Source organism: Acipenser ruthenus, chromosome 54, assembly GCF_902713425.1.
Source record: "Acipenser ruthenus chromosome 54, fAciRut3.2 maternal haplotype, whole genome shotgun sequence".
Taxonomy (NCBI): domain Eukaryota; kingdom Metazoa; phylum Chordata; class Actinopteri; order Acipenseriformes; family Acipenseridae; genus Acipenser; species Acipenser ruthenus.
The window spans coordinates 6557558-6571997 of NC_081242.1; the positions used below are offsets into that span (position 1 = coordinate 6557558).

General features: G+C 37.8%; 2 long non-coding RNA genes across 2 annotated transcripts; both read right to left on the minus strand.

The window, feature by feature from the left end:
* Positions 1-4296: 4296 nt before the first annotated feature.
* On the minus strand, positions 4297-7962 carry LOC131723282 (uncharacterized). The gene is made up of 4 exons (XR_009320198.1): positions 7880-7962; positions 6635-7284; positions 4974-5728; positions 4297-4444 (listed from the first exon to the last, which is right to left on the minus strand). It is a non-coding gene; the product is annotated as an uncharacterized LOC131723282 (long non-coding RNA).
* A 1624-nt stretch (positions 7963-9586) lies between these two features.
* On the minus strand, positions 9587-11408 carry LOC131723281 (uncharacterized). Its single transcript, XR_009320197.1, has 3 exons — positions 11268-11408; positions 10738-10827; positions 9587-9862 (listed from the first exon to the last, which is right to left on the minus strand). It is a non-coding gene; the product is annotated as an uncharacterized LOC131723281 (long non-coding RNA).
* Between the last annotated feature and the right edge of the window lie 3032 nt (positions 11409-14440).

Genomic DNA, 14440 nt, shown 5'->3' on the forward strand with positions numbered 1-14440 from the left:
AACCACAGTTAACTATTGTATTAATTTTATTGTTTATAAGTCAACTCAGAGTGTAATCATGAACCTGCAACCTTCAAGACTCTCACTGTACTTCACAAATACCACAACATACATTTACTATGGAGTGGACCCACAGGCCCTTGTCCTTTAAATGTGCAAAAGAGGAACGAGCTGGTGACAGAGACACAGGTATCAGTCACCTTTCCCCTTGTGATCCAGCTTACCTGGTGCAGTGAGGGTATAAGTGCTCTGACATAGTTTGTCAGCTGCAGCGCAGGCTGTTGCTGCACATTTTGGTTCGTCAGCTTCATTAGTACAAGTGTTGCAACTCAAGGCATTTCCTGAAAGTCAAACACAGGGGTTTAATGAATCGGTCTCCAGCAGCTCATTGCACTGCCATCCAGAATCAAAGGCATGGAGGGCTATTCAATTGAGCTAAACTGTGGTCGATCTGTAATGGCTAATTAAACTAGGAACCTGATGCTTTGTGTGGCAAGATTAAGAAAGTCAAACCTCTTCCTGTAGAAATAACTATGTGAGCGAGGAGAAGGGCTGTCTTCGTGATACAAACGAAGAGAGGATTTAGGGATTAGATCACTTGAATATTAATTTTAAACAATAAAAAGGGTTAATATAACACTTTAGTAATATTGTGTCCTTGTTTCTCATTTTGTAACATAAACCTACATTGTCTCTCTTCAAAAATGTAATAAAAATATAATTAATAAAACATCCCATGGTGTTTTTAAACTATATACATATCAAAGATTAATGTGAAAATAAAACATACACAAGCAAACCAAAAATGTATCAATTTGGTGGATTTTAAGGCTTGGGTGGAACTGTTTTAACGTTTAATAGCAGCCTTACCATTACAATAGCCTGTTTTGCAGCAAGTTGTCCTCACGTTTTTGTCTGCTGTATTGTCAACAGCTTTGCAATCAGCTGCACAGGACTTAGTGACAACAGGCACTCCTGTAAGGTGGAGAAAAGCAAGGTTAGTGGTGACAGAACCAGCTAGTGCCAAATCAGTGATTCTGACAAATCAATAAGCAGGGCATTTATACAGAATCAAATCCTCGGTGACTCTACACTAACATGTACATATTACGGTACCAGCATACTGCTTTTATTTTTCCATGTGGGACAATATTGCATGCTCTTGAAAAAAGAAAGTGTCCACTGAAGGTTAATATGTGAGGCATAAGTTACTGTACAAAGTTATGTGTTCCGTTATTCTAAAACAGGGCTCTACCATGCTTAATAATAGTCAGTTGATGATAATAAAGTTATGTATTTTAAATCTCTAAACATGGGAAATGTGGCTGCAAAGTAGCAATGAAGCAGTGAGGTGTATGTGATGTTAGATTTGAGGATTACGAAAAGGATTGCTAGGAATGGACTCCTTAGACATGAACACAACTGCTCTCAACGGCCTCCGTTCACCAGCTGGAATTCACAAGCACCAAACTGGAAACACAAAGAATAGAAACCCCAAATGAAGGAGAAGCTCTTACCTGCCCCGTTCAGTTTGTAGTCACTCTTGCAGAATGCTTCAGCTGCACATGGACTCGAAGTACAGGAACTTTCATCGGTTGTTTCAGCACATTTGAAGCAAATCAATTTATCTGTAAAACAAGCAAGACCTAGTTTAAACAATACGTTTGAGTAAGTAGGGGGCTTGGTGGTCCAGTGGTTAAAGATTCAATCCCAGCTCAACCATCGTGTCAAGCTGAGTGTGTGAGACCCTGAGCAAGTCTCTTAACCTCCTTGTGCTCCGTCCCTCGGATGAGACGTTAAACAAACAAGGTCCGATTGGAAGTGACTGCAGCAGCAGTTGTTGAGTCGCTTTGGATAAAAACATCTGTTAAATAACTAATTCATAATAATATAGAGCTATAAATATGTTTATAAAGATGAAAGTCTTAACAGGCACACATGGTTCCTTTCCTCTTATAAAGAATATCTTCAATCTCTATATCAGTTTAAAAATAAAACTACTTAATACATAAAACTTACAGACCCTACAACCGAATCCATTACACTACAACACTCAATGGTGTGAAATTTAGAAAGAATCACATAAATATCTTAAGTACAAATGGCTTCAAATCCCATTTACTAAGAAGCAAGTGTAAATGCTCCCCATCAGGTAAGAGAATAATTAATGGTACCGTTTATTAATAACTATGTATTAATCTGACATTCTAGTGCATGCATTTCATTGGGGATTATCTGTGGTAATGGTACTTGAAAATTGAGGGAGCTCTTCATTCTGTTTTTTTTTTTTTTATTTACAGCATTTAATCAACATTTTAAATAATTGCCATTTGACAGATAAAAGTGCTTTCATAGTTGTTTTAAGCAAGGTGTAAAAAAAAGTACTGACTGCTCTGTTTATATATGTACGTTTTACAATAAATATATATGCAGTCAAAAAAAATGTATTATAACACCTGTAGTTTTAATTTTATAAACAATATTACAATAGTATCTGTATTACCGTTACACAGTTCTCCCTCACAGCACTCATCTCGCGGGAAAGCTGTTGTTACAGTACAAGTTGATGCACATCCCTTGCTGACGGTGACACCTATCAATGAATGCAAAAAGAAAGTTAGTCATAATTCTATAACTATTATCTCATCAATTGACACAGGCCTTTGTTACTCTTGCCATTTCAAACATTGTATTAGAGAATAAAAACAATGTGAAGCCTGTAATAAAAAGTATTTTAGCTTGGATTTGTAGGTGGAGGTACATTTTCAAAACAGCCCTGATTGTAGAGATACATTTATCTGGCTTGAATACTATTGTTAGCTGATTGAATGGTGACTTAAATGTGGGAAACATTAGTGCAATGTAAACTTGTCTCTTGTGATGACTGCAAATATGTTCTTGTCCTTATTTAGAAAGAAGCTGCTGGAAAAATCTATGTTAATCCCAACACTAAGTAGGAATGTACGAGAGAAAGAGAAGCCAGTTAAACTTGTTATAGTCAGAGAAACCCGGCCCTTCGGGATCATTACTTACCAGTTCCAGTTAGTTTGTAAGTGGTTTTACAGAACTTGTCACCATACCCACAGACTGTTATATCTTTACAATTAGATTCATCTGTCAAGTCAGTGCAGGTGTAGCATTTCAAGAGGTCCACTGCAAAACAAGCCAGGGAGAGCCAATGAATAAGGAAGGAGAGGCTGGGCTACGGCTGGCTCAACATACACATACCTGATAGTGTTTCAACACGTTTATCAATCTCTTCATAATGAAACATTGATAAAGTCCTATTGATAAAACATTACTGTCTACCTGACATTTGTAAATGTGAACATTTCAGTGCTCCCCTTATCATTGACTGTTACCCAGCCCATCTCATCTCAGTATCTCTGCTAAAAGCCTAACCCGGATGCAGCTGAGTTATAACTATTAACTTGAACGATAACTATTTTTTAGCAATCTCTTTCTGCAATGAGATGCCATTTACCAAGGTGAAGTTGTGTGACTACACAAAGAGACAGTGTAGTGCAAGCATTCAATAAGGTTTCTAGTTTGAGTGAGAGCAGCTACACTGGAGGATGATTACAGCCCTTTTATTTTTTATTTTATTTCTGATTCCCGTTGTTTTGTTTGTTTGCCTCCAGGTGGTGTTTTGTTAAAGTTCTCCAGTTAGAACATGTGAATATGTGACCAATCAGTGTGCCGCCTCAGTGACTGCCATTGTATAATTAACAATAACGTTAGCATTACCGTTACACTGAGATGTACCGCAGCACTTCACAGTAGCGGATGGTGTGCAAGCCTCAGCACATGCCTTTGATACTGGAACATCTATAAAAGTAATACAACAAACAAGATTCAGCACCAGACACCCTTAGCAATCAATTGACATTGAATGTATTCTCATTGTCAAGGGGGTCCTGGAAGGCACAACACCACTGCATGTAATGTATGTAAATATAGATCTCAATACCACCATCGTATGAACTCTTTATTAATCTCACAGGTGATTCCCACAGCCTGGGTGATATATCAACCCCTTATTAAAATACAGTGCAAAAAGGTCTGTGATAAAGTGCCATATAGAGCAAATTACAGGTCTGGAAAACCACAGTTAACTATTGTATTAATTTTATTGTTTATAAGTCAACTCAGAGTGTAATCATGAACCTGCAACCTTCAAGACTCTCACTGTACTTCACAAATACCACAACATACATTTACTATGGAGTGGACCCACAGGCCCTTGTCCTTTAAATGTGCAAAAGAGGAACGAGCTGGTGACAGAGACACAGGTATCAGTCACCTTTCCCCTTGTGATCCAGCTTACCTGGTGCAGTGAGGGTATAAGTGCTCTGACATAGTTTGTCAGTTGCAGCGCAGGCTGTTGCTGCACATTTTGGTTCGTCAGCTTCATTAGTACAAGTGTTGCAACTCAAGGCATTTCCTGAAAGTCAAACACAGGGGTTTAATGAATCGGTCTCCAGCAGCTCATTGCACTGCCATCCAGAATCAAAGGCATGGAGGGCTATTCAATTGAGCTAAACTGTGGTCGATCTGTAATGGCTAATTAAACTAGGAACCTGATGCTTTGTGTGGCAAGATTAAGAAAGTCAAACCTCTTCCTGTAGAAATAACTATGTGAGCGAGGAGAAGGGCTGTCTTCGTGATACAAACGAAGAGAGGATTTAGGGATTAGATCACTTGAATATTAATTTTAAACAATAAAAAGGGTTAATATAACACTTTAGTAATATTGTGTCCTTGTTTCTCATTTTGTAACATAAACCAACATTGTCTCTCTTCAAAAATGTAATAAAAATATAATTAATAAAACATCCCATGGTGTTTTTAAACTATATACATATCAAAGATTAATGTGAAAATAAAACATACACAAGCAAACCAAAAATGTATCAATTTGGTGGATTTTAAGGCTTGGGTGGAACTGTTTTAACGTTTAATAGCAGCCTTACCATTACAATAGCCTGTTTTGCAGCAAGTTGTCCTCACGTTTTTGTCTGCTGTATTGTCAACAGCTTTGCAATCTGCACAGGACTTAGTGACAACAGGCACTCCTGTAAGGTGGAGAAAAGCAAGGTTAGTGGTGACAGAACCAGCTAGTGCCAAATCAGTGATTCTGACAAATCAATAAGCAGGGCATTTATACAGAATCAAATCCTCGGTGACTCTACACTAACATGTACATATTACGGTACCAGCATACTGCTTTTATTTTTCCATGTGGGACAATATTGCATGCTCTTGAAAAAAGAAAGTGTCCACTGAAGGTTAATATGTGAGGCATAAGTTACTGTACAAAGTTATGTGTTCCGTTATTCTAAAACAGGGCTCTACCATGCTTAATAATAGTCAGTTGATGATAATAAAGTTATGTATTTTAAATCTCTAAACATGGGAAATGTGGCTGCAAAGTAGCAATGAAGCAGTGAGGTGTATGTGATGTTAGATTTGAGGATTACGAAAAGGATTGCTAGGAATGGACTCCTTAGACATGAACACAACTGCTCTCAACGGCCTCCGTTCACCAGCTGGAATTCACAAGCACCAAACTGGAAACACAAAGAATAGAAACCCCAAATGAAGGAGAAGCTCTTACCTGCCCCGTTCAGTTTGTAGTCACTCTTGCAGAATGCTTCAGCTGCACATGGACTCGAAGTACAGGAACTTTCATCGGTTGTTTCAGCACATTTGAAGCAAATCAATTTATCTGTAAAACAAGCAAGACCTAGTTTAAACAATACGTTTGAGTAAGTAGGGGGCTTGGTGGTCCAGTGGTTAAAGATTCAATCCCAGCTCAACCATCGTGTCAAGCTGAGTGTGTGAGACCCTGAGCAAGTCTCTTAACCTCCTTGTGCTCCGTCCCTCGGATGAGACGTTAAACAAACAAGGTCCGATTGGAAGTGACTGCAGCAGCAGTTGTTGAGTCGCTTTGGATAAAAACATCTGTTAAATAACTAATTCATAATAATATAGAGCTATAAATATGTTTATAAAGATGAAAGTCTTAACAGGCACACATGGTTCCTTTCCTCTTATAAAGAATATCTTCAATCTCTATATCAGTTTAAAAATAAAACTACTTAATACATAAAACTTACAGACCCTACAACCGAATCCATTACACTACAACACTCAATGGTGTGAAATTTAGAAAGAATCACATAAATATCTTAAGTACAAATGGCTTCAAATCCCATTTACTAAGAAGCAAGTGTAAATGCTCCCCATCAGGTAAGAGAATAATTAATGGTACCGTTTATTAATAACTATGTATTAATCTGACATTCTAGTGCATGCATTTCATTGGGGATTATCTGTGGTAATGGTACTTGAAAATTGAGGGAGCTCTTCATTCTGTTTTTTTTTTTTTATTTACAGCATTTAATCAACATTTTAAATAATTGCCATTTGACAGATAAAAGTGCTTTCATAGTTGTTTTAAGCAAGGTGTAAAAAAAAGTACTGACTGCTCTGTTTATATATGTACGTTTTACAATAAATATATATGCAGTCCAAAAGAAATGTATTAGAACACCCCGTTGCTTCTGTAGTTTTGATTTGTTGGTAGCTGTTAGTGATTTTATTAACAATATTACAATAGTATTTGTATTACCATTACACAGTTCTCCCTGACAGCACTCATCTCGCGGGAAAGCTGTTGTTACAGTACAAGTTGATGCACATCCCTTGCTGACGGTGACACCTATCAATGAATGCAAAAAGAAAGTTAGTCATAATTCTATAACTATTATCTCATCAATTGACACAGGCCTTTGTTACTCTTGCCATTTCAAACATTGTATTAGAGAATAAAAACAATGTGAAGCCTGTAATAAAAAGTATTTTAGCTTGGATTTGTAGGTGGAGGTACATTTTCAAAACAGCCCTGATTGTAGAGATACATTTATCTGGCTTGAATACTATTGTTAGCTGATTGAATGGTGACTTAAATGTGGGAAACATTAGTGCAATGTAAACTTGTCTCTTGTGATGACTGCAAATATGTTCTTGTCCTTATTTAGAAAGAAGCTGCTGGAAAAATCTATGTTAATCCCAACACTAAGTAGGAATGTACGAGAGAAAGAGAAGCCAGTTAAACTTGTTATAGTCAGAGAAACCCGGCCCTTCGGGATCATTACTTACCAGTTCCAGTTAGTTTGTAAGTGGTTTTACAGAACTTGTCACCATACCCACAGACTGTTATATCTTTACAATTAGATTCATCTGTCAAGTCAGTGCAGGTGTAGCATTTCAAGAAGTCCACTGCAAAACAAGCCAGGGAGAGCCAATGAATAAGGAAGGAGAGGCTGGGCTACGGCTGGCTCAATTAGACACATACCTGATAGTGTTTCAACACGTTTATCAATCTCTTCATAATGAAACATTGATAAAGTCCTATTGATAAAACATTACTGTCTACCTGACATTTGTAAATGTGAACATTTCAGTGCTCCCCTTATCATTGACTGTTACCCAGCCCATCTCATCTCAGTATCTCTGCTAAAAGCCTAACCCGGATGCAGCTGAGTTATAACTATTAACTTGAACGATAACTATTTTTTAGCAATCTCTTTCTGCAATGAGATCCCATTTACCAGGGTGAAGTTGTGTGACTACACAAAGAGACAGTGTAGTGCAAGGATTCAATAAGGTTTCTAGTTTGAGCGAGAGCAGCTACACTGGAGGATGATTACAGCCCTTTTATTTTTTATTTTATTTCTGATTCCCGTTGTTTTGTTTGTTTGCCTCCAGGTGGTGTTTTGTTAAAGTTCTCCAGTTAGAACATGTGAACATGTGACCAATCAGTGTGCCGCCTCAGTGACTGCCATTGTATAATTAACAATAACGTTAGCATTACCGTTACACTGAGATGTACCGCAGCACTTCACAGTAGCGGATGGTGTGCAAGCCTCAGCACATGCCTTTGATACTGGAACATCTATAAAAGTAATACAACAAACAAGATTCAGCACCAGACACCCTTAGCAATCAATTGACATTGAATGTATTCTCATTGTCAAGGGGGTCCTGGAAGGCACAACACCACTGCATGTAATGTATGTAAATATAGATCTCAATACCACCATCGTATGAACTCTTTATTAATCTCACAGGTGATTCCCACAGCCTGGGTGATATATCAACCCCTTATTAAAATACAGTGCAAAAAGGTCTGTGATAAAGTGCCATATAGAGCAAATTACAGGTCTGGAAAACCACAGTTAACTATTGTATTAATTTTATTGTTTATAGTCAACTCAGAGTGTAATCATGAACCTGCAACCTTCAAGACTCTCACTGTACTTCACAAATACCACAACATACATTTACTATGGAGTGGACCCACAGGCCCTTGTCCTTTAAATGTGCAAAAGAGGAACGAGCTGGTGACAGAGACACAGGTATCAGTCACCTTTCCCCTTGTGATCCAGCTTACCTGGTGCAGTGAGGGTATAAGTGCTCTGACATAGTTTGTCAGCTGCAGCGCAGGCTGTTGCTGCACATTTTGGTTCGTCAGCTTCATTAGTACAAGTGTTGCAACTCAAGGCATTTCCTGAAAGTCAAACACAGGGGTTTAATGAATCGGTCTCCAGCAGCTCATTGCACTGCCATCCAGAATCAAAGGCATGGAGGGCTATTCAACTGAGCTAAACTGTGGTCGATCTGTAATGGCTAATTAAACTAGGAACCTGATGCTTTGTGTGGCAAGATTAAGAAAGTCAAACCTCTTCCTGTAGAAATAACTATGTGAGCGAGGAGAAGGGCTGTCTTCGTGATACAAACGAAGAGAGGATTTAAGGATTAGATCACTTGAATATTAATTTTAAACAATAAAAAGGGTTAATATAACACTTTAGTAATATTGTGTCCTTGTTTCTCATTTTGTAACATAAACCTACATTGTCTCTCTTCAAAAATGTAATAAAAATATAATTAATAAAACATCCCATGGTGTTTTTAAACTATATACATATCAAAGATTAATGTGAAAATAAAACATACACAAGCAAACCAAAAATGTATCAATTTGGTGGATTTTAAGGCTTGGGTGGAACTGTTTTAACGTTTAATAGCAGCCTTACCATTACAATAGCCTGTTTTGCAGCAAGTTGTCCTCACGTTTTTGTCTGCTGTATTGTCAACAGCTTTGCAATCAGCTGCACAGGACTTAGTGACAACAGGCACTCCTGTAAGGTGGAGAAAAGCAAGGTTAGTGGTGACAGAACCAGCTAGTGCCAAATCAGTGATTCTGACAAATCAATAAGCAGGGCATTTATACAGAATCAAATCCTCGGTGACTCTACACTAACATGTACATATTACGGTACCAGCATACTGCTTTTATTTTTCCATGTGGGACAATATTGCATGCTCTTGAAAAAAGAAAGTGTCCACTGAAGGTTAATATGTGAGGCATAAGTTACTGTACAAAGTTATGTGTTCCGTTATTCTAAAACAGGGCTCTACCATGCTTAATAATAGTCAGTTGATGATAATAAAGTTATGTATTTTAAATCTCTAAACATGGGAAATGTGGCTGCAAAGTAGCAATGAAGCAGTGAGGTGTATGTGATGTTAGATTTGAGGATTACGAAAAGGATTGCTAGGAATGGACTCCTTAGACATGAACACAACTGCTCTCAACGGCCTCCGTTCACCAGCTGGAATTCACAAGCACCAAACTGGAAACACAAAGAATAGAAACCCCAAATGAAGGAGAAGCTCTTACCTGCCCCGTTCAGTTTGTAGTCACTCTTGCAGAATGCTTCAGCTGCACATGGACTCGAAGTACAGGAACTTTCATCGGTTGTTTCAGCACATTTGAAGCAAATCAATTTATCTGTAAAACAAGCAAGACCTAGTTTAAACAATACGTTTGAGTAAGTAGGGGGCTTGGTGGTCCAGTGGTTAAAGATTCAATCCCAGTTCAACCATCGTGTCAAGCTGAGTGTGTGAGACCCTGAGCAAGTCTCTTAACCTCCTTGTGCTCCGTCCCTCGGATGAGACGTTAAACAAACAAGGTTTGATTGGAAGTGACTGCAGCAGCAGTTGTTGAGTCGCTTTAGATAAAAACATCTGTTAAATAACTAATTCATAATAATATAGAGCTATAAATATGTTTATAAAGATGAAAGTCTTAACAGGCACACATGGTTCCTTTCCTCTTATAAAGAATATCTTCAATCTCTATATCAGTTTAAAAATAAAACTACTTAATACATAAAACTTACAGACCCTACAACCGAATCCATTACACTACAACACTCAATGGTGTGAAATTTAGAAAGAATCACATAAATATCTTAAGTACAAATGGCTTCAAATCCCATTTACTAAGAAGCAAGTGTAAATGCTCCCCATCAGGTAAGAGAATAATTAATGGTACCGTTTATTAATAACTATGTATTAATCTGACATTCTAGTGCATGCATTTCATTGGGGATTATCTGTGGTAATGGTACTTGAAAATTGAGGGAGCTCTTCATTCTGTTTTTTTTTTTTTTATTTACAGCATTTAATCAACATTTTAAATAATTGCCATTTGACAGATAAAAGTGCTTTCATAGTTGTTTTAAGCAAGGTGTAAAAAAAAGTACTGACTGCTCTGTTTATATATGTACGTTTTACAATAAATATATATGCAGTCAAAAAAAATGTATTATAACACCTGTAGTTTTAATTTTATAAACAATATTACAATAGTATCTGTATTACCGTTACACAGTTCTCCCTCACAGCACTCATCTCGCGGGAAAGCTGTTGTTACAGTACAAGTTGATGCACATCCCCTGCTGACGGTGACACCTATCAATGAATGCAAAAAGAAAGTTAGTCATAATTCTATAACTATTATCTCATCAATTGACACAGTGCTTTGTTACTCTTGCCATTTCAAACATTGTATTAGAGAATAAAAACAATGTGAAGCCTGTAATAAAAAGTATTTTAGCTTGGATTTGTAGGTGGAGGTACATTTTCAAAACAGCCCTGATTGTAGAGATACATTTATCTGGCTTGAATACTATTGTTAGCTGATTGAATGGTGACTTAAATGTGGGAAACATTAGTGCAATGTAAACTTGTCTCTTGTGATGACTGCAAATATGTTCTTGTCCTTATTTAGAAAGAAGCTGCTGGAAAAATCTATGTTAATCCCAACACTAAGTAGGAATGTACGAGAGAAAGAGAAGCCAGTTAAACTTGTTATAGTCAGAGAAACCCGGCCCTTCGGGATCATTACTTACCAGTTCCAGTTAGTTTGTAAGTGGTTTTACAGAACTTGTCACCATACCCACAGACTGTTATATCTTTACAATTAGATTCATCTGTCAAGTCAGTGCAGGTGTAGCATTTCAAGAGGTCCACTGCAAAACAAGCCAGGGAGAGCCAATGAATAAGGAAGGAGAGGCTGGGCTACGGCTGGCTCAATTAGACACATACCTGATAGTGTTTCAACACGTTTATCAATCTCTTCATAATGAAACATTGATAAAGTCCTATTGATAAAACATTACTGTCTACCTGACATTTGTAAATGTGAACATTTCAGTGCTCCCCTTATCATTGACTGTTACCCAGCCCATCTCATCTCAGTATCTCTGCTAAAAGCCTAACCCGGATGCAGCTGAGTTATAACTATTAACTTGAACGATAACTATTTTTTAGCAATCTCTTTCTGCAATGAGATCCCATTTACCAGGGTGAAGTTGTGTGACTACACAAAGAGACAGTGTAGTGCAAGGATTCAATAAGGTTTCTAGTTTGAGCGAGAGCAGCTACACTGGAGGATGATTACAGCCCTTTTATTTTTTATTTTATTTCTGATTCCCGTTGTTTTGTTTGTTTGCCTCCAGGTGGTGTTTTGTTAAAGTTCTCCAGTTAGAACATGTGAACATGTGACCAATCAGTGTGCCGCCTCAGTGACTGCCATTGTATAATTAACAATAACGTTAGCATTACCGTTACACTGAGATGTACCGCAGCACTTCACAGTAGCGGATGGTGTGCAAGCCTCAGCACATGCCTTTGATACTGGAACATCTATAAAAGTAATACAACAAACAAGATTCAGCACCAGACACCCTTAGCAATCAATTGACATTGAATGTATTCTCATTGTCAAGGGGGTCCTGGAAGGCACAACACCACTGCATGTAATGTATGTAAATATAGATCTCAATACCACCATCGTATGAACTCTTTATTAATCTCACAGGTGATTCCCACAGCCTGGGTGATATATCAACCCCTTATTAAAATACAGTGCAAAAAGGTCTGTGATAAAGTGCCATATAGAGCAAATTACAGGTCTGGAAAACCACAGTTAACTATTGTATTAATTTTATTGTTTATAAGTCAACTCAGAGTGTAATCATGAACCTGCAACCTTCAAGACTCTCACTGTACTTCACAAATACCACAACATACATTTACTATGGAGTGGACCCACAGGCCCTTGTCCTTTAAATGTGCAAAAGAGGAACGAGCTGGTGACAGAGACACAGGTATCAGTCACCTTTCCCCTTGTGATCCAGCTTACCTGGTGCAGTGAGGGTATAAGTGCTCTGACATAGTTTGTCAGCTGCAGCGCAGGCTGTTGCTGCACATTTTGGTTCGTCAGCTTCATTAGTACAAGTGTTGCAACTCAAGGCATTTCCTGAAAGTCAAACACAGGGGTTTAATGAATCGGTCTCCAGCAGCTCATTGCACTGCCATCCAGAATCAAAGGCATGGAGGGCTATTCAATTGAGCTAAACTGTGGTCGATCTGTAATGGCTAATTAAACTAGGAACCTGATGCTTTGTGTGGCAAGATTAAGAAAGTCAAACCTCTTCCTGTAGAAATAACTATGTGAGCGAGGAGAAGGGCTGTCTTCGTGATACAAACGAAGAGAGGATTTAGGGATTAGATCACTTGAATATTAATTTTAAACAATAAAAAGGGTTAATATAACACTTTAGTAATATTGTGTCCTTGTTTCTCATTTTGTAACATAAACCTACATTGTCTCTCTTCAAAAATGTAATAAAAATATAATTAATAAAACATCCCATGGTGTTTTTAAACTATATACATATCAAAGATTAATGTGAAAATAAAACATACACAAGCAAACCAAAAATGTATCAATTTGGTGGATTTTAAGGCTTGGGTGGAACTGTTTTAACGTTTAATAGCAGCCTTACCATTACAATAGCCTGTTTTGCAGCAAGTTGTCCTCACGTTTTTGTCTGCTGTATTGTCAACAGCTTTGCAATCAGCTGCACAGGACTTAGTGACAACAGGCACTCCTGTAAGGTGGAGAAAAGCAAGGTTAGTGGTGACAGAACCAGCTAGTGCCAAATCAGTGATTCTGACAAATCAATAAGCAGGGCATTTATACAGAATCAAATCCTCGGTGACTCTACACTAACATGTACATATTACGGTACCAGCATACTGCTTTTATTTTTCCATGTGGGACAATATTGCATGCTCTTGAAAAAAGAAAGTGTCCACTGAAGGTTAATATGTGAGGCATAAGTTACTGTACAAAGTTATGTGTTCCGTTATTCTAAAACAGGGCTCTACCATGCTTAATAATAGTCAGTTGATGATAATAAAGTTATGTATTTTAAATCTCTAAACATGGGAAATGTGGCTGCAAAGTAGCAATGAAGCAGTGAGGTGTATGTGATGTTAGATTTGAGGATTACGAAAAGGATTGCTAGGAATGGACTCCTTAGACATGAACACAACTGCTCTCAACGGCCTCCGTTCACCAGCTGGAATTCACAAGCACCAAACTGGAAACACAAAGAATAGAAACCCCAAATGAAGGAGAAGCTCTTACCTGCCCCGTTCAGTTTGTAGTCACTCTTGCAGAATGCTTCAGCTGCACATGGACTCGAAGTACAGGAACTTTCATCGGTTGTTTCAGCACATTTGAAGCAAATCAATTTATCTGTAAAACAAGCAAGACCTAGTTTAAACAATACGTTTGAGTAAGTAGGGGGCTTGGTGGTCCAGTGGTTAAAGATTCAATCCCAGCTCAACCATCGTGTCAAGCTGAGTGTGTGAGACCCTGAGCAAGTCTCTTAACCTCCTTGTGCTCCGTCCCTCGGATGAGACGTTAAACAAACAAGGTCCGATTGGAAGTGACTGCAGCAGCAGTTGTTGAGTCGCTTTGGATAAAAACATCTGTTAAATAACTAATTCATAATAATATAGAGCTATAAATATGTTTATAAAGATGAAAGTCTTAACAGGCACACATGGTTCCTTTCCTCTTATAAAGAATATCTTCAATCTCTATATCAGTTTAAAAATAAAACTACTTAATACATAAAACTTACAGACCCTACAACCGAATCCATTACACTACAACACTCAATGGTGTGAAATTTAGAAAGAATCACATAAATATCTTAAGTACAAA